The sequence below is a fragment of the Brassica napus genome, chromosome C9 (assembly GCF_020379485.1).
Source record: "Brassica napus cultivar Da-Ae chromosome C9, Da-Ae, whole genome shotgun sequence".
NCBI classification, from domain to species: Eukaryota; Viridiplantae; Streptophyta; class Magnoliopsida; order Brassicales; family Brassicaceae; genus Brassica; species Brassica napus.
Genome location: NC_063452.1, coordinates 41,353,954 through 41,374,754, shown reverse-complemented (window position 1 = coordinate 41,374,754; position 20,801 = coordinate 41,353,954).

The following is a 20,801-nucleotide window of genomic DNA, read 5'->3' as shown; positions in this document are numbered from 1 at the left end:
AGGAGCGGATGCAGCAGCGGGAGCGAGAGGAGCAGGAGCGGGTGCAGCAGAGGGAGATGTATGGTTGGAGCTGTGGGGCGAAGGGGAATCTTGAAAATGGCTGGAATCCCGAGACTGGCTCCCCGTACCACCACGACCACGACGCTGTCGAGGCTGGGTCTGATCATCATGAGACCTGTAAATTTAAAAAATATATTTAATAAATACATAAATATATAAATTAATTTTTTTTTAAAAAAAATTCCCAAATAATTTAATCACAAAAAAGATTTATATATATTTAAAATTTTTAATAAATATATAAAAATAGTTCTAATAAACAAAAAATAGTTGTAATAAATAAAAATAGTTTAATAATTACAAAAAAATAGTTTTAATAATATATATATATTAAAAATATTTTTAAATCCCAAATAATAGTTTTTAATCACAAAAAAAGTTTTATAGATATTTAAAATGTTTTGTAAAATCCAAAAAATTGAATTTATATAGAAATTTTTTTTTGTAAAGTCCAAAAAATCGAATTTATATAGAAAAATCGTTTTTTAAAATACAAAAATCGATTTTATATACAAAAATCGATTTTATAAATAGAAAAAAAAAATATACAAAAATTCTAAATCAATTCAACAAAACAAATCATTCAACCAAATCACAATTCTAAACCTATTATACAAAGAATTCACAATCCTAACCAATCACCTTAACAAAAATCTATCAAAACTACACAAAAACCTAACAAATAGAACCTAAGAGAGTGGGATAGGGTCCTTACATGATTTGTGTAAGAAAAGGGGGAGATCGCCGGAGATATCGTCGGATTTCAGGGGGAAATCGCCGGAGAAAAAAGAGAGGAGTCGCGCAGAGGAAAAAGAAAGAAATGGGGAAGAAGAAGTGGCTCGTGGTTATAAAACCTAGGGTCCGACGGATATTATCCGTCGGAATTCCGTCGGAATTCCGTCGGAATTCTAATTTCAATTTTCGCGAAATATTTGCCCGGTAAAATGAAAATATTCCGAGGAAATTCCGACGGATAGTAAAATATCCGTCGGAATTTCCTCGGAATATTCCGAGGAAATACCGAGGAACTAGTGTTCGGGGTTTCAAAACATCAATTTTTTTTGCCGTATTTCATTTCTTATACAATTGTAATGCATACCATTGATGATTCTTTGTATAGATGAGCATAAACCATGAAATAAAAAATTTCAAAACTAATTGAAAGTATTCCCTTTACCGTTCATTAAAAGGTATAAGTGTTTGTCTTATGTTGCGAGATTTCGTTCATACAATCGGAAAAGTGTTAATTATACGGTAAGGAACAAATTTTTGTCTTCATAATGAACGTAAGACACTTAATAAGGGTTATATAGGTGTTATTCAAACGGCAAAACGTTGTTTTCAGTTTAAAAACCCTATTTCCTCGGAATTTCCTCGGATTATTCCGAGGGAACTCCGAGGAAACCCTCTTCTTCCTCGGAATATCCTCGGAATATTCCGAGGAAATTCCGAGGAACTAGTGTTTGGGGTTTCAAAACGTAATTTTTTTTAAATAAACGCATCGATCGATGCGTTTTTGAACAAAAACAAATCGATCGATTACAAAGATGGACCTCTCATCCCCTCCGATTTCCCCTATAATTCGCCCCCCCTTTCTCTCTCTATAATCATCCGATTTGAACAATTTTGGGCTCCATTCCACTTGATTTTTCGAGCTCTACCTGATTCCTACACTCGTCTTCACCCTAAGACAGGTATACTCCGCGAATCTCCACATTCTGAAATCCTGTTCTTGAGCAATTTTTTGGGTTTTGTGAATTTCTTATTTCCGTGTTGATTCCTTGATCAAATATGCATGAAACAGATGTTTAAACATGGAAAAGAACACAATTGTCTGTGATCAACGAGTTTGAAACAGGATTTGAGATGATTTAGGGATTGAGAATTTTTTTCAATTTGGTTTTTTTTTATCACAACTCGATTTCGCTTTTCATTTTCATGTTGCTTTGAGTTCTTAATTGATTATAACCATGTTGAGAGCAATGATTCTATTTTGTAGAGAATGAAGCGCACGAAAATGTCAGCAAAGAAGAACACACAAGAAGAGGGTTCGTCTCAACGAGAGAAGCAAAGGCCAAAGAAGTGGGATAAGTCTGATACCACCCACTACAACAACATGAAGAAGGTAGCCGTTCCGGCTACACAACTAGCATGTCCTGAGACGATGACAATATTGGGAATCCAAGCAGACATTGAAGGACTGTTCCAGAACATGGGTCTAGGCCAACTATGCAACCTCAACGAACCCACTTATCCGGAGTTGGTACGCCAGTTCATAGCATCCGCATACGTCACCCGTCCCGATGATAGCCATCAGGAAGGTTTTCTGGCATTCGTAGTGCAGAAAGTATACTATGAGGTATCTTTCACAGACCTCTGCAGACTATTTGGATTGAGTGCAGGGGAGAGGACATCTGGTCTTTATTGGACTTCAGAGCTGTTGAACTTCTGGGAAACGATTGGCACAGGGGTTTATAGATCTTCTCAGGCAAAGGAGTCACTTATCCGGAGCCCAGTACTGAGATATGCCACACGCCTCATTGGCTCATTGCTATACGGGACAACCACAGCCGCATCAGTCACGCAATGGGAGTTGTGCCTCCTGTACCAAGGTGTGAGGCATTTGCTACCGGCATTTGGAAACTCTACATTCCCACCTGCTACTGCCTTCAACATGGGAGCGGTGCTGGCCGCAAACTTAGCAGGATACAAGGGGAAAGTAACCAAAAAAAAGAGCAATGCATGTGGATTTGGTGCAGTGATTACTCGGATCCTTAGACATGTGGGTGTAGACTGCAAGAACCAGGAGGTAGCACTGGACAGATCGAACAACATTGCTTGGAACTACCTGGATGTCATTTCTCTAGTAAGTAAGGAGTTCATAGCTGGTCCCCACTCGAGGATCCATCGGGATGGTCCTTACGTCTACGTATTCCAGGACCGAGCGAAGAAAACACTCTACTGCCACCTACCTCAGATCGGTCTCACTTCTCTACTTTCAGAGGCTGCAGTTGAGTTCCTACCCCCTGCTACCGCACTAGTAGACAAGCCATCCTTCTTCACGCCAAAATATCAGACCAAAGGCAAGGGCGTGGTTGATGAAGAAGGAGAAGATGAGGCTGCACAAGCCATTCCAGATGATTCACAACCCCATCAGCTACTCCCATCAGACTCCAGCCAGTACAAGCTGCAAGAGCTTCCACCGAACGCCACTTCGCGCCAGCAACAACATTGGAGAGATCAGAGCATAAAGACAAACAACGACATGCTACACAAGATCTGGGCTGCCATTTCACGTATCAGGCCGTGTCGTTGCCAAAAGGATGATGTAGTTCATCGGGACAACTCTCCATCCACCTCTGGTTCGGGTTCGAGTGGTACACACAGGGTAAGAAAGAGGTCCAAGAGACCCAACGATGCAGGAACATCTGGAGCAGGAGACGAGGAGTAGGAGCTATCACCGGCTATTTTATTTTCTTTTCTATTCTAACGTTTTATGGTCTTATTTTCTGTTAATTTTGAACTGAGTTTTTTTTTGGGTTTCTTAATTATGAGTTCGTATTTCTTTTACATGGTTTCTTCGTTTTATTTGGTTGTGTTCTGAGTAGTTTTTAATTCGTATTCAGCTTTGCCTTGCTAGATAAACCAAATAACTATTATCCGAGGAAAGAGGTTATATCAAGTGTTCCTCGGAATTTCCTCGGTATTTCTTTAAAAAAAAAAATAAATAAGTTCAATGGTAGTCTGTTTCCGAGTCATCATCACCAGATGAATCTGAATCTGGATCTTCGTGAAACTCTCCAATCACTGGTTCATCCTCTACGTGAACGACGGCTTCCTCTCCAAAGTCGGTTAAATCGACTACAAGGCCAACTCCAGCTAAATCTTCTGCTGCACTTAAGTTGCCGGATGTGCTTGGTTGTAGTGGGTCTTCCAGCTCAGAACTTCCCTGAACTCGGCCTCTCGGGTTGAGTCTTGTAACAGTAACCCATGGATCATCTCTGTTCCTTACCCGGGGGTACTTGATATAACAAACCTGTAACATTTAGAAAAATTATAAATTAATACACATGATGATGAATCATTCTGAATAATTAACATTTAATTACCTGATCGGCCTGAGAAGCAAGAATGAAAGGATCATAATATTGCAGCTTTCGCCTCGAATTTACTGATGTAACACCAAATGCATCTGTTCTCACACCTCGATCTGGGGTGTTGTCGTGCCAATCACAATAGAAAACAGTACAGCGCAATCCAACCATGCCCAAATACTTAATTTCCAAAATCTCATGTATGTGTCCGTAGTATACATCATCTCCTGATGCAGAACAAACGCCAGCATCATAAGTCGTACTCGAACGTCTCCTCTTCTGAGTTGTGAATGCATATCCTCGAGTACAAAATCTCGGATATGACTTCACAACAAAGTTTGGTCCAACGACCATCTCACGTATCCAATCGTCAAATGTTTCACCTCTGGCCAAACCAGCAGACACCTATTAATAGCACATATATATATATTATATCAATAAATGTGAATTAGTATAAATATGTGATAAAATATATTTTAATTTGTTTAAAGCACTCACATAAGTAAACATCCATCCACTAAATTCTCTCTGCTTCATTTCTTCTAGTTCGTCCTCTGTGGCGTATCTATACTCGAACCGCTTTTCTGCCATGAAAATCCTGTATATGATGACAATAATGTAATTAATTAAGATTTAAATTTCAACTTGTTAAAATAAAAATTTGTAAGCTCATTTATTTACCTCTCATATTGAAGAACGTCTTCGCAGTTGGTGAGCAAATATGTTTGCAAATGACTGCGCTCCTGCTCAGTAAGTCGACGGTCCTTTGGTTTTCCGCTAAGTCGTCCAACATCTGTGAAAATGTCTGGAACCGTAACATGATATGCTGCCCGTTCGCCTCTATCATCATGCCGAGCAGGTCTTCTGTTTTTGGTCTGAACTTCTGCTGGAAAGTAGTACTCGGCAAAGTTTGAAGTTTCTTCATTGATCATCTGTGCGACTATAGAACCTTCCACCCTACTTAAATTTTTCACCATCTTCTTCAAATGGAACATATACCGCTCATACAGATACATCCATCTATACTGCACAGGACCACCAAGTTCCAATTCTCTTGCCAGGTGAATAACAAGATGCTCCATAACATCAAAAAATGAGGGAGGAAATATCTTCTCAAGGTTGCACTGAATCACGGCTATGTTAGTCTTCAAATTTTCAATACCTTCAAGAGTCACTGATCTCGTGCATAAATCGCGGAAGAAACCACTTATCCCTGCAATTGCTTCATGAACATTTCGTGGTAATAGTTCCTTGAAGGCGAACGGAAGGAGGCGCTGCATCATTACATGGCAATCGTGGCTTTTCAAGCCAGTAAACTTTCCTTCCTTTCTGTCGATACAGTTACGCAAATTTGATGCGTAACCGTCTGGAAATTCCACATCGTTTGAAATCCAATCAAAGAACGCATCTTTTCCCGCTGCATCAAGTCGGTATATGGGAAAAGGAGCCCTACCATTTTCATCAACATGAAGTTCTGAACGAGCACATATATCGACTAAATCCAGTCTTGACTTCAAATTATCCTTTGTTTTACCTTGAACATTAAGGATCGTGTTCATGAGATTGTCAAAAAAGTTCTTCTCAATATGCATGACATCTAAATTATGCCTTAGCAGATGATCCTCCCAGTATGGCAGATCCCAGAAAATACTTTTTTTGTGCCAGTTATGTAGTTCTCCAACAGCATCTACCGGAAAACGCTCATGTCCACCGACTTCTGGCGTCCTTTCTGCACCAAAATCTCTTAGTTGTATCTTCAAATCTTTCCCACAAATTTCCGGAGGTGGACTGTCAAACACCCTCTTGTTCTTCGTAAACAAATTCCTACTCCTACGATATGGATGATCAGGTGGTAGGAATCTCCTGTGACAGTCAAACCAACACGTTTTCCTTCCGTGTTTTAGTTGGAAAGCATCAGTGTTATCTTGACAATATGGACATGATAGCCTTCCATGCGTTGTCCATCCAGACAACATACCATATGCTGGAAAATCACTTATTGTCCACATTAGTACTGCCCGCATTTGAAAGTTTTCTTTACACGAAACATCGTATGTTTCAGCACCTTGAGCCCATAGTTGTTGCAACTCATATATTAGTGGCTGAAGAAACACATCAAGTGATCTCTTAGGATGCTCTGGTCCGGGAACGAGAATCGAGAGAAACAAAAACTCTCGTCGCAAGCACAAGTTTGGGGGGAGGTTGTATGGTGTAAGAATGACGGGCCATAGAGAATATTGTCTTCCACTCTTGCCAAACGGACTAAAACCATCAGTACATAATCCAAGGTAGACATTTCTTCTCTCATACGCAAAGTCGGGATACTTTGATTGGAAATGCTTCCACGCTTTTGCATCTGAAGGATGTCTGATCTCACCATCTGTTGAGTGCTCCGCATGCCATCTCATTGGTTGCGCTGTGCGTTCAGACAGATACAACCTCTGCAACCTTTCCGTCAAAGGTAAATACCACATCCTTTTATATGGCACTGGAACTCTTCCACTCGTATCTTTATAACGAGGCTTTCCACAAAATTTGCATGTAACCCGCTGTTCATCCGCCCTCCAATAAATCATGCAGTTGTCGCTGCATACATCTATTACCTGATACGATAAACCAAGACCAGCTACGAGTTTCTGAACCTCGTAGTATGAACCAGGAGCTACATTATCCTCGGGTAGAATACCTTTTACAAAATCAGCAATCGCATCCACACAGTCTTCAGCCAAATTATAATCTGTTTTAATGCCCATCAATCTTGTAGCAGATGATAAAGCTGAATGACCATCTCTGCAACCTTCGTACAATGGTTGCTTTCCAGCATCCAACATATCATAAAATCTCCTAGCTTCTGCATTGGGTAAATCTTCCCCTCTAAAATGATCATTTACCATCTGCTCAGTACCTACACCATAATCTACATCCGTTCTAATTGGTTCTTCTAATCTAACCGCTGGCTGAGGTTCGCTAGTACTACCATGTTCATAATCAGTTTCCCCATGATGATACCAAATTTTGTAACTTCGTGTAAACCCACTCAAATATAGATGAGTCCAAACATCCCACTCTTTAATAACCTTTCTATTTTTACAATTAGAGCAAGGACATCTTAACTTACCTGTTTTTGCTTCCGGTTGTCGGTGAACTAACCCCATGAATTCGGTTATACCTCGTTGGTATTCTTCCGTAAGCAATCTCGTGTTCGGATCCAAATGAGGTCGATCGATCCAAGAACGAAATAATTTGAAGAAGACATATTTTTTATGAATCAAATTCGTGTGTAAATAGAGTAAGAGGGAGGATGAAGATATGGAGTGAATGAAGAGGAAGAGGAGTGCTTGTTTATATAGATTAAATCCTGCCGACATACCGAGGAAATTCCGACGGAATTCCGACGGAAAAGGCTAGTTCGTCGGAATTTCCTCGGAATTTTGTAAAATCCCCCAACGGCTCTCCAACGGCTATAATATTTCCTCGGAATTCATCGGTTTTTTCCGAGGAACACATTGTTCCTCGGAATTTCCTCGGAATATTCCGACGGACTGAGGTTTCCTCGGAATTCCGTCGGTATATTCCGAGGAAATTCCGAGGAATCCCAATTTTGTGTTTCCTCGGAAATTCCTCGGTATATTCCGAGGATTTCATTTTCCGTCGGAATGTCCGTCAGAATACCGCTGTTTTCTTGTAGTGGCTAGAGTCTCGACTCTAATGAGCTGGGGGGCTAACTGTTGGGGTCAAAAACGGTTACGACGAAGTTAACATTCAAAACGTCCGAAGAAGAAAACGAGAAACTTTCTTCGACAAATACTTTTTCAAAATAGATTCTTCCTTACGAAAAGATTTGCGGAGGAAATACGAGACATCGGACAGGAGCTCGAAAAAGGTCGCTATGCAGCGACCGAACGCGTGTTCCGCTCGATCGCTACGTAGCGATCGAGCGGAACACGCGTTCGGTCGCTGCGACTCAATTAGGTTTAGCCGTCTTAGGGTTGTTAGAACTAGGAATCTCACCAACAGCTCTCGAGCCCAAGCTTATACCTTGTTGTAAACGTTCATACGCAAATTCCGAATAAGACTTCTCTTTGCTCTCTTTTTACGATTTCATATAATTTATCGTTGTTATCTTGTACTCTGATTGATTAGCGTGTGGTATTAGCAGATATCCGGGACCTATGGAAAACTAGGGTTCTCCTACTTTCCTAATTTAAACGGAAATCGACAGTGCGAATTTCGGTTCCCACAAGAGACATATATATTAGCTAAGCTTTTCGGTATCTGTCGTCAATTTTTAACGCTCGATATGTTCATAGATTTTCTTAACATATCTTGTTGAGCCGATCATAATATCTTCAATCGAGCTATCTTGTCGAACATTAGTATAGTGTTTTCTTAAGAGTTATCTGAACTTCTAATCAGAAAATAACTATGATACTATGTATAGTATATAGTATATACAATACCTTGAAAATCTTACGGTTTTATTAAAATATCGGGAATAAGACAATATACAATTGAATTTTATCTTATATGAAAGAACAACTTATTAAAGAATGTGAAAGAATAATTTGGGAAAGTTAAAAGAAAAAACAAATTTTAGAAACAAGCCTCATATTCTCAATAATGTATTTTTATTTTATACTAAGTCTATAATAATTTGGGGTTCCATACGAAAGAATTTAGTATTTTTACCGTCAACTGGACACGGTCGACAGATACCAGAACATTTAGGCCATACTCGAGACCGGTCATAAGTTGGAAAACTAAAAAAACTTGAGTGGTAGATTAATCTTAGTGTGACAATCTGTCATGTGCACCCAACCTAACCCTACAGAGCAACGACACTAACATTTCACCTGTGAATCCTCACTAATTCTTTCAGATAGGTTAGTGGTGTGTTTGAAGTTCTTCTAACTTAAAACCTCAATTTTTAACAACTCTCCCACATGATAAATTATCACCATTGATCTACTTAAAATATGTGATGTGCAGGACCAGCTTGGGGTCCACATGACAGAATGTCACATAAAAATCAACTTTTATTGTAACACTTGTTCCGTGGATCCCACTCGTCCCATTGACTTTAGGCTGGCTCTGCAGATCACCGACCCTAACCCTTTAGCTATAACAACTTTCTTACAGGATAAGTTGTCAGCAATTGATCTGCAACTCAATTGGTGATAATTTTTCATGTGTGAATGTTGTTAAAGGGTGAGGTTTAGGGTTCGAAGAACGTCAAATGCACCAATAAGATACCTGGAGAAGTCAATGATAATTCATAGATGAAGGGTTAGAATCGGTGCTCTGCAGTCCACAGAACTCGTGGGATCTACGGAACGGGTTATAACGATTAGTGAATCGTTTATTTTTTCTTTTACTCAATTTTGTTTTATTATAGCTAGGAAAGCGTCCCCTCCTTAGTGCAAAGCTTAATTGAATTGCATTATTGTCTCAATCATAGTTGGGCTATGTACATTGTCGCACGTTACGTATTTTTGTTGCATTTGTGCTGCCACCATGCATGTCTCTCACACACCTATACTGAATGTTATGCATTGCATTATATTAGTTCGATAATCAATTATGCAAAAATATTAGTATTTCGTAACCTTATTTGTCTGAGTGGAACTATGATTCATAACAGAAAAAAAAAAAGACAAATCATTTTATGTTAACCAAGCGGAACCAAAGTCCATGACATGATATAACCTACACGCGGTCTGTTGGATAAGCTTCAAAGGTTACTTGAATAATAAGTTATTCATTAAGGAAAGAAGAATAACTTATACAAATAGATTTAGGATAAATACAAGATTCCTAGATCAATATGTAATAGGATAAATCTAAGGTTTCTATTGCCTATATAAAGAGATCATAATGTAAGGAGATCAAGTGAGAAATATAAGAAAGCAAAGAAATATAATAAAACAAAGAAACAATTTTATAAGTTCTTGTGTTCTTGGAGACTTTATTTGGTATCAGAGGCAGGTTTCGGTCCTGGGACATGTGATGAAGAAAAGAATGACATAGCCACGGCACTTTTGTTTCAATGTATTCCTGAGAATCAGATTATGCAAGTAGGAGAAGAAGACTCCCCTAAAGAGATTTGGGAATCTATTAAATCAAAGAACCTTGGTGCCGAGCGTGTCAAAGAAGCTCGCTTACAAACCCTGATGAACGAGTTTGAACGCTTAAGAATGTTGGATTCAGACACAATTGATATCTTCTCTGGCAAGATATCCGAAATAGCTGCGAAGTTTGTGTCCCTAGGTCAAACACTTGAAGAACCTAAACTTGTGAAGAAGTTTCTCAATAGTTTACCTCGAAGTAAGTACATTCACATCACATCCTCGCTTGAACAAGTCCTCGATCCCAATACGAAAAGTTATGAAGACATTGTTGGGAGACTTAAAGCCTTCGAGGAACGTGTACTAGGTGATGATACACACAATCAACAAGGAACTCTTCTCTACGCAAACTCTGAACAAGGAAACAAAGGAAGGGGCAGAGGAGGAAACCGCGGTCGTGGACGAGGAAACAGAGGAAGGGGACGTGGTAGAAGTGGTTCACAAGAGAGAAACAAAGAGAAGAAGGACTGCTCTCAAATCAAATGCTTCAACTGCCATAAGAAAGGTCACTTTGCTTCTGTTTGTCCTGACAAGAAAGAAGAACAAGAGCTCTACAAAGCAGAAACAGAAGATGCATATGTAGCGCTTTATATGAATGAAGTTGTGTTTCTTAATGAAGAGAAAGTTATGCCAAAGAAGCTTGAAACCAACAACAAAGAAGATGGAATGTGGTATCTAGACAATGGTGCTAGTAATCACATGACCGGAGAGAGATCTTATTTCTCTGAGCTAAACGAAAACATAAAAGGAAAAGTAAAATTTGGAGATGGATCATATGTTGATATTAATGGGAAGGGCTCTATTCTCTTTGAAGCCAAGACATGAGAACATAAACTGTTAACCGATATCTACTTCATACCTGGACTAAGAAGTAATATACTAAGCCTTGGACAAGTGACAGAGCAAGGGTGTGATGTCAGAATGAAAGATGACTTTCTAACCCTTAGAGATCCTGATGGAAGGTTGTTAGTGAAAATTATGAGATCTCCGAACAGGCTCTACAAGCTAAAGCTACAAGTTGGTAGAGCAGCTTGTCTACACGCTAGAATGATGGAGGAACCATGGAAGTGGCATGCTAGACTTGGCCACATCAGTTTCAAAACATTGAAATCTATGGCTACGCAAGGAATGGTTTATGGATTACCAGAGATAAGTGAAGAAAGGCGTCTCTGTGACTCTTGCTTGGTAGGCAAGCAAGCTCGACAATCCTATCCAAAAGCAACAATGTTTAGATCCTCTCGCGCATTAGAGCTCTTACACGCAGACCTATGTGGTCCAATCTCTCCTGCAACACTCTCCCATAACCGCTATATCTTTGTCATCATTGACGATTGTACTAGGTATATGTGGTCTATATTACTAAGAGATAAATGTGAAGCTTTTGGTAAGTTCAAAACTTTTAAAAACCTTGTTGAGAAGTACTTCAAAAGGGAGATAATAACGTTACGAACGGATAGAGGTGGTGAATTTACTTCTCGGGAGTTTTAGGAGTACTGCAACAACAATGGCATAAGACGGCACTTGACTGCACCGTACACTCCGCAACAGAACGGCGTAGTAGAGCGAAGGAACCGCACACTGATGGAGATGACTCGAAGTATTCTAAAAGCAATGAGTCTTCCAAACTACTTATGGGGAGAGGCAGTTAGACATGCCACTTACTTGATCAATAGAGTCCCTACAAGGGCTCTGAAAAATCAAACCCCCTATGAGTGTATGCGAGGCAAGAAACCGAGTGTATCTCACATAAGAGTGTTCAGATGTATGGCATATGCAAAGATTGATTCAGGTCATCTAAGGAAGCTTGATGACAGATCACAAGCTTTGGTTCACCTCGGTCTTGAACCTGGTTCCAAGGCTTATCGCCTTTACAATCCTACTTCTAGACAAATTGTTGTAAGTAGAGACGTGATCTTTGATGAAAAGGCTTGCTGGAATTGGAAGGGAGCTGACAAAGAAGTTCAGTACACACCAGGCATGTTCCATATGTCATGGGGATCTACAGAGGATAATGGAAGCGGTCCTTATGTAGTAGGTTCCAACAATGAAGATGTAGTTGTAGAACCAGAAACAGAGACTAATGAGACAGCGGAGATTGTTTCAGACACAGTCAACGATCAAGAGCCTATACAAGAAGTAATAAGATCAAACCGACAAACAAGCCGACCAAGCTACCTTGAAGATTACGTCATGCTAGCTGATCTTGAATGTGAGATTTTGTTACTAGCCTTGAATAATGAACCGTTAAACATTCAAGAAGCACTCAAGAGTAAGCGATGGAAGTTAGCATGTATAGATGAGATTGATTCCATATACAAAAACGAGACTTGGATACTAGTTGAGAAGCCGCAAGGAGTGAAAGTGATAGGCCTCAAGTGGATATTTAAAGTTAAGAGGAAGGCAGACGGAAGCATCAACAAATTCAAGTCAAGACTTGTTGCAAAGGGTTACGTTCAAGAGCATAGAATCGACTTTGATGAAGTCTTTGCTCCGGTAGCTAGGATAGAAACGATAAGACTGCTTATAGGTCTTGCTGCTACGAATGGGTGGGAGATCCACCATCTCGATGTGAAAACAGCCTTCTTGCATGGTGAACTGATTGAAGAAGTATATGTTTCACAACCTGAAGGGTTTTCAAAGAAGGGAGAGGAACATAAAGTTTTCAAACTCAAGAAGGCGTTATACGGTTTACGACAGGCTCCTAGAGCTTGGAACACAAAGCTCGACCAGATTCTTAAGGGCTTGAAGTTTAAGAAGTGCTCTAAAGAGAGTTCGGTTTATCGCAAGGATGAAAAGGATAAACTTCTTATAGTAGTCGTCTATGTCGACAATCTCTTCGTGACCGGAAGTTCAGTGCAAGCTATCATGGAATTCAAGAACTCAATGTCAAAGGAGTTTGAGATGTGTGACCTTGGAAGATTGACATATTACCTTGGAATAGAGGTAAGACAAAGCTCAGAAGGGATAGAAATCAAGCAAGAAGCATATGCGCGCCAAATCTTGAAGGATGCAGGAATGGATACGTGCAATGCAAGCCAAATACCTATGGAGTTTGGTCTAAAGATATCTAAAGCCATAGAAGAACCTGAGATTGACGCAACTGTTTATAGACGAAGGATTGGCTGTCTTAGGTATCTCCGACACACTAAACCAGACCTTACCTTCTCGGTTGGGATCCTAAGCCGATACATGCACACACCTCGCAAGTCTCACGGTGATGCATTAAAACAAATGCTAAGGTATCTTAAAGGCACTCTTGGCTATGGTTTAAAGTTTAAGAGCATTGGATCGAAGAAGCTACTTGGATATAGCGATAGTAGTCATAACACTGACTTGGACGACGGGAAGAGCACGACTGGTCATATCTTTTGTCTTGGAGATACATCGGTAACATGATGTTCTCAGAAGCAAGAGACAGTAGCTTTATCATCTTGTGAAGCTGAATTTATGGCGGGAACTGAAGCAACAAAGCAAGCAATGAGTTAGCCATTGCACTAGCTAAGAATCTGGTGTTCCATCGACGAAGCAAACACATTCACAAAAGGTATCACTTCATAAGAGAATGTGTTGAGAAGAATCAAATCGATGTAGAACATGTTCCCGGAAAGGATCAACTTGCAGACATACTAACCAAAGCATTGGCAAAGATCAAGTTTAAAGAAATGAGGAAGAAGATTCATGTTCTCAACTTAAACAAGGATGATATGAAGCTTAAGGGGGAGAATGTTGGATAAGCTTCAAAGGTTACTTGAGTAATAAGTTATTCATTAAGGAAAGAAGAATAACTTATACAAATAGATTTAGGATAAAGATAAGATTCCTAGATCAATACGTAATAGGATAAGCTAAGGTTTCTATTGCCTATATAAAGAGATCATAATGTAAGGAGATCAAGTGAGAAATATAAGAAAGCAAAGAAAGATAATAAAACAATGAAACAGTTTTATAAGTTCTTGTGTTCTTGGAGACTTTACAGTCTTGTTGTTCGACGGAGAAAATCAAATACATAATCTATACGAATTTAAACAATGAGACCCTAGATTATCGACCACCATGCCACTATACAGATTAGCATGTGTGAGTTGTAGACAAACAAAAAAAACTTGATGATGCAGTAATAGAGAACTGGACTAGATTCGTAGCAGACATTCCTGGTCGTCCTTGAATGGCACTATATGAGAAGGAGCATCACAGCTAATGAAGTCCGAGAATACACCACTTAATTTTGTCTCAGACCAACATTTTATTCTTGTAAAATTAAATCATATTTTGTTAAAAAAAAAAAAATTAAATCATACAGAAAGGAGCATCTACAACCATAGCCATACGTCGTCCGAATCATAAAGTAAATGAATTTTGATACAGTATATATAAATAAATACTGTCAGAATATTATTCGCTAGTATTAGCAAACCCAATTAATGTTGAAAAATTGTGTATTTTTATAAAAATCTCTATTTTTATTAAAATTTATGTTTTTTCATTAAGGTGTTTTTTTAGTAAAGGTTGTATCTCTCCAATATGGAACTATTGTAAAAATTTGTGGATAAATGTTATGATGTGTCTTTCATCATAAAATGTATATTAATTGATTTTTTGTTTAAAAAATTATTTATTTTCATTACAAAGGTGCTATTTTAAATAACTAATTAAAATATGAAAAGTGATTATTCATGTGATGTTTTATGAAAAGACATATCTTTATGAAAAGACATATCTTTATATATTTTCACAATCAATAAGAACTAATGCAATATTTAAGATGAAAAATCACATTCTTTCACATTTATTGAAATGTTTTCATTCTTTTTAGTTTTAAAATATATTAGTTTTAAGAGTCGTGTCTTTTCATAAACAATAGATTCAATATATCATCTTAAAAACTAAGAAATGTAACTTTTCATCTAAATTTTTTAAGATATTCTATTTTTATATTAATACACTGATTTTTATATATATAACAATTGTAATATTTATGTACAATATAATAAATAGATATGAGCAAAAGAAAAATGAAAGACACAACTTTTCATCTTGAAAACTTAGCAACCTAATTAATGTTGAAAGTTGTGTCTTTTCATAAAAAAAAAACTGAAATGAGTTTTGAAAAGTTGTCAAAATATAAAATGATATGTTTATCTATAATTTTTTGTCTTTTCGTTATAATGTCAAAGGTAGTATGTTTTCCATTCCTTTTATTTTTTTAAATGTACTAGTTTAAAAGTTGTGTCTTTTCATAAGCAATACATGCAACTTTTGATCTTATAAATTAATAAATGCAACTTATCATATAAAAAAACTTAAGGAATTGAATTTTATATTAATTTTAGATATAAAATAATTTTAAATATTTATGTAAAATAATAATAAATAGATATGAGAAAAAATAAGTGAAAGATACAACTTTCATCTCAAAAACTAATAAATACAATTTTCATGTGATTTCTTTTAAGAGATGCAACTTTCATGTATAAAACTTAAGAGATTCAAATTTTCATATTTATACACTGACTTTTAGATATAAAAAATTGTAAATATTTATAAAGTATTAATGAATAGATATAATCAAAGTAAAAATAAAAAGACATAAGTTTTTATCTCAATGCTAGTAAATAACTTTTTATATTAAAAGCTTAAGAGATGCAAATTTTCGTATTAACATTGATTAAAAAATTATAAATATTAATATGGTGTCACCAACGAAGAGGTAAACATTTGTTTTGATCTAAGAGGTATTAATGTATCATAATCTAAGAGGTACAAACGGGTTGTGATCTAATTAAGAGGTATTAACGTATCATGATTCAAAGGGGTGTGAACGTGTTGTGACTGAAAGGGTGCGAATGTGTCATGACCAAAAATGAGCAAACATGTCGTGACCGAAAGGCTACGAACGAGTTGTGACCGAAAGGATGCAAATGGATCATGACCGAAAAGGTGTGAAAGTGTCGTGAACGTGACCAAAAAGTTACAAATAGATCGTGACCAAAAGGATGCAAATGGTCATGACCGAAAGGTTACGAATGGATCGTGACCAAAAAACTGCAAACGGGATGTGACCAAAAGGTGAAAATGGTCGTGACCAAAAGGTTGCGAATGAGTTGTGACCAGAAAAGTGCAAACGGGTCGTAACCAAAAGGATGTGAACATATCGTAACCGAAAGGTGTGAATGGGTCGTGACTAAAATGGTGCGAACGAGTCGTAACCAAATGGGTACAAATGGATCATACATTTTTCATTCAAAAAGTAATAAATACAAATTTTCTAAGTAAAAAACTTAAGAAATGCAACTTTTCCTGAAAAAAAAATTAAGAGATTTTAATTTTTCATATTAATACACCTATTTTAGATATAAAACAAATGCAAATATTTTTTTTGAAGTATAAATAAATTGTTATAAGCAAATTAAGAAACGAAAAGACATAGTTTTCATATTAAAAACTAATAAATACAATTTTCTTGTATACAAAATTAAGTGATGTCACTTTCATATAAAAAACTTAAGAAATTTAAATTATCATATTAATACACTGAGTTTTAGATATAAAACAATTATGAATATTTGTGAAGTATTAATAAATAAATATTAGCAAAGTAAAAATGAAAAGACAGGAGTTTTAATGTTAAATATTGTCTAAAAATTGAGGTATCTTTTCATTATCACATTAATTGATGTGTGTTTACAAAAAATGTTAAGTGATGTGTTTTTCATCTATAAATTTTATTAGTTTTAAGAGAAAAATATTTAAAGATGCTTTTTCATAATGATGCATCATAATTTTCTTATAATTCTTAAAGAGTTATCTTTCTTTTGAAGATGTGTCTTTTTATTCTAAAAGATAGTCAAAGATTTAAATGAGAAAAGATAGCAAGAGATTTAAATGAATCTTTGAAATCATTGAAGTTAACTATATTGAAGTTAACTATTACCTTTACTTAAATAATAAATTGCAACTGATTAAATGAAACATTGTTGGTGTTTACATTTTTTGGTAATGGGTTATTGTAATCATATGTCATGAACCATTATAATTGTTGGTAATTATAGTATTTAGTGATATGTCCTTGCAACTTTTGGTGATAGTATTGCAATCATTAGATGAAAGTTGCAATATTTGGTTGTCAGTTATTACGACCATTAATCTTCTATATAAAGAACTGTGGATAATGAAAAATCATAACCAAAATAACAATATATAAATAAATAAACTCAAAAATAGATTAGAAAACAAAGAATTTTATTGTCAAAGTCATCAAAGTTCAATTTTTAAATAAATAAAATGCAAATAATGTACAAAGATGAATGTGTGTGATTTACCAATAAATATATGTACCGTACAAGATCTCTTAAAGTTGACATATAATCTTGTTTTGACAATACGTATTTTTAAAAAGCTTCAAAAATCATGAATGTAATACTTGTCATTATTATTTACCTTACTAAATTAGTAAATGATTAAATTTAAATGTGTGTTGTTTATTTTAATTAATTCGAAATATTATATATCATTTAAAATTTTATAAAACATACATAAACTAATAGAAGATGTATATTTTTGGTATTGACGTATTTGTATTTTAGTTGTAATCTAAAACTATAAAATATTCATGTCTTATATCATCTATAAATGAATATAAACACATATATTCTACGTATTGACATGAGAACTTTTTCGAAAATAAAATTAAAATTCTTTATATAAAAAATATAAATTAAAAAGTGATATGTGTCTTAAAAAAATTAACTACCACGTGATATCGCGTGGTTCTTTATCTAGTTAGGTCAAAACTGGTTTACAAATTGCGTCCAAAAATTGTGGGTGGTTTAGTAGTAACGTAAGAGGGTTAGTTTTTTTGTCTTTTCAGTTCAAATCATTTTTCATATGAAGTGATATTCTTAGAACTGGAAATTGCAAATGTTAACTTTAAGCATGTGGGAAATTGTAGGTATAAAACGTAAATTTCCTTTGAAAAAATTGTTTGCCAATAAATAAATACTATAAAGGCATTAAGATTAAATCTGATAAAAAATTGGCCGACGTTGAACACTAGGCTACAAGTCTACAATAATTTAGTTGAAATATATCTTCGCACATAACAACAACAACAAATCAATTTAAGAAGGAACCAAATTTATGTGTTATTATAATTATGCCGATAAATCCCGACAAGAAAACATTAGAACTAGCTAGTTCATGATTTTCATCACGTCATTGTACAGGAAAATTAAGTAACTGCAAACCAAAAAAAGATTGATCAAAATGATGTAAGGGTTATGTTCGCTTACTGGTCAATTCACGTTTTACTAACTTAAATTTGGCCCGAAAGATTTGATCAATATATCAAACAGAAACATTTTAATAAATGTGTTAACACTAAACTAAACATATTTCACGTGTAGAAGCATTGTAATAAATGTGTTCACACTAAAATGAACACATGTCACATGTAGAAATTTTTTCAGTCAAACTCTACATAAATATGTTCACACTATGTATTTTACTCTTTTTAATATAAAACTCACATGCATTGTTCTTCTTTAAGTTAGCTTTACTGTTTACGAATAGAGCTAAACAAATTATTCATAAATTTTGATTCGATTAGTTATCCGTTTTAATTCGAACCGAAAAATCCGGATATCCGTTACTTTACGAAGCAAATCAAATACTAAAATGAAATATCCGTAAAAAAAAAGCAAATCACAAATATCAATATTTATAGGTACGAACATCCAATTTGATCCGTTATATGCATATATATATATATATACATATATTTGAAGATTTATATATAAGTTATATATTATAATTTATATAAATTTTACAATATTTTTGTTTTTAAATAATTTAATTTTAAGAATTTTATTTTTCATGTATTATTTTGAAAAAAATGTCATTTAATATTAATTAACAGTATCTTTATATATTTATCAACAATCGTTATATACTTTTACATACACATACATGTGCACATTGACGTGAGCACCTTATAACTAATTATTTACCAAAACTAAAATATATAATTTCTTTTGAAGTTAAAATATTCTTTTTCGTAATGCTTCTTTCACTATCGACCAAATTGTAGTAAAATGATTTGTCTTAATAATTTTCTTTTCTTTTTTAACTATTATCCGTTTAGAAACTATAATATGAAATCATTGGTTCGACATCACATCTATTTAAGATTCATAACATGAAAATAAACAAATAATAGTAGTTTTTGATTATCGCAGAAAAAAAACAAAAACATCAAACATTTTAGCCGAACAAACCAAATAAATATTGATTTAAATTGATAGTTATATTTTAGGAGATTGAAAATACAAAAAACAACCTAAAACCGAATTGATATCCAGATTAAACAGATTAATGTCTGCTTATTAAAAAATAATAAAACTAATAATCACATTCCGCGCAAGGCGCATATTATTACCTAGTTAAAGTAATAAACCAACAAACACCATTATCTGAATCTATGCCTTTTGTTGGCGAGAATAAATTCTTTAACTTGTCATAATATTACAAATTTTTCGAGCAAAAATAATCAGTGTGTTGTGTTGTTTAAAACTCTCTCGAGCACTACACCTCATGCGAGCTTTTAACCGCGGGTTCTTCATCTGTTTCCCCTAGTTGACTTTCCAAATATGGCTCTGTTCTAGCCCTGCTCCTCTGAACGTCTCCTATCCAATTTTGAATACTTTCCCCTTTGGAAATTATCCAGCTGGTAAAGAACAGTTCTTGGTGCTTTCTCTCCGGGCTCAACCCCCGACAACGTCGGAGGGTCCGTCTCCACCGGCCACTTTCCTCGCCTCTGTCGACCACGATAACGGAAGCTTCTACCGGCTATGACGCTCGCTCTCCACTATCAAGCCTCTGCTCCAAGGACTTTTCTCTGACGATTATGGGGTCGACGCCTACTCCCCTGCAACATCAGTCAGTCTACGCCTCCACTGCAGATCCAGTCTAACGCTTCTCCACGAACACCTAATCTCGGCCTCTCTCCAACAAAACTCTCACTACCGGTCTGACGTCTCCAGGTTACTTCCACTCATTCGGAAAGACAGTCTCTGCTTCTTTGTCACCTTCACCATGACTCAGCGTCTCTCAGCGGCGGAGAAAGGCAAAGGTATAGCTGAAGCCCCCACAGGCGAAGGAAGAAAACGCATCCGGGCCCCCGACTTTGATACATCTGAACTCGTCCAAGCAAACTTTCTCACTCTTATCGGTAGGCTTACTAATCCCCAAGAACAGAGGATACTGTCTCTCATTGCTTCCCTACCTTCGAAATGGCCTACAAAAGGAAATGTAGTAGGAGCAGATTTGGGGCAAGCGTGCTTCCAATTCCGTTTTGATAGGGAAGATGACCTAAAAATGGTACTAGCTAAACGTCCCTACCACTTCAACAAGTGGATGGTGATTCTCGAGAGGTGGGAACCTATCATCTCCAATACCTTCCCGGCTCAGATCCCGTTCTGGATCCGACTCAAAGGGCTTCCGTTCCACTACTGGCACGAAAAAATGA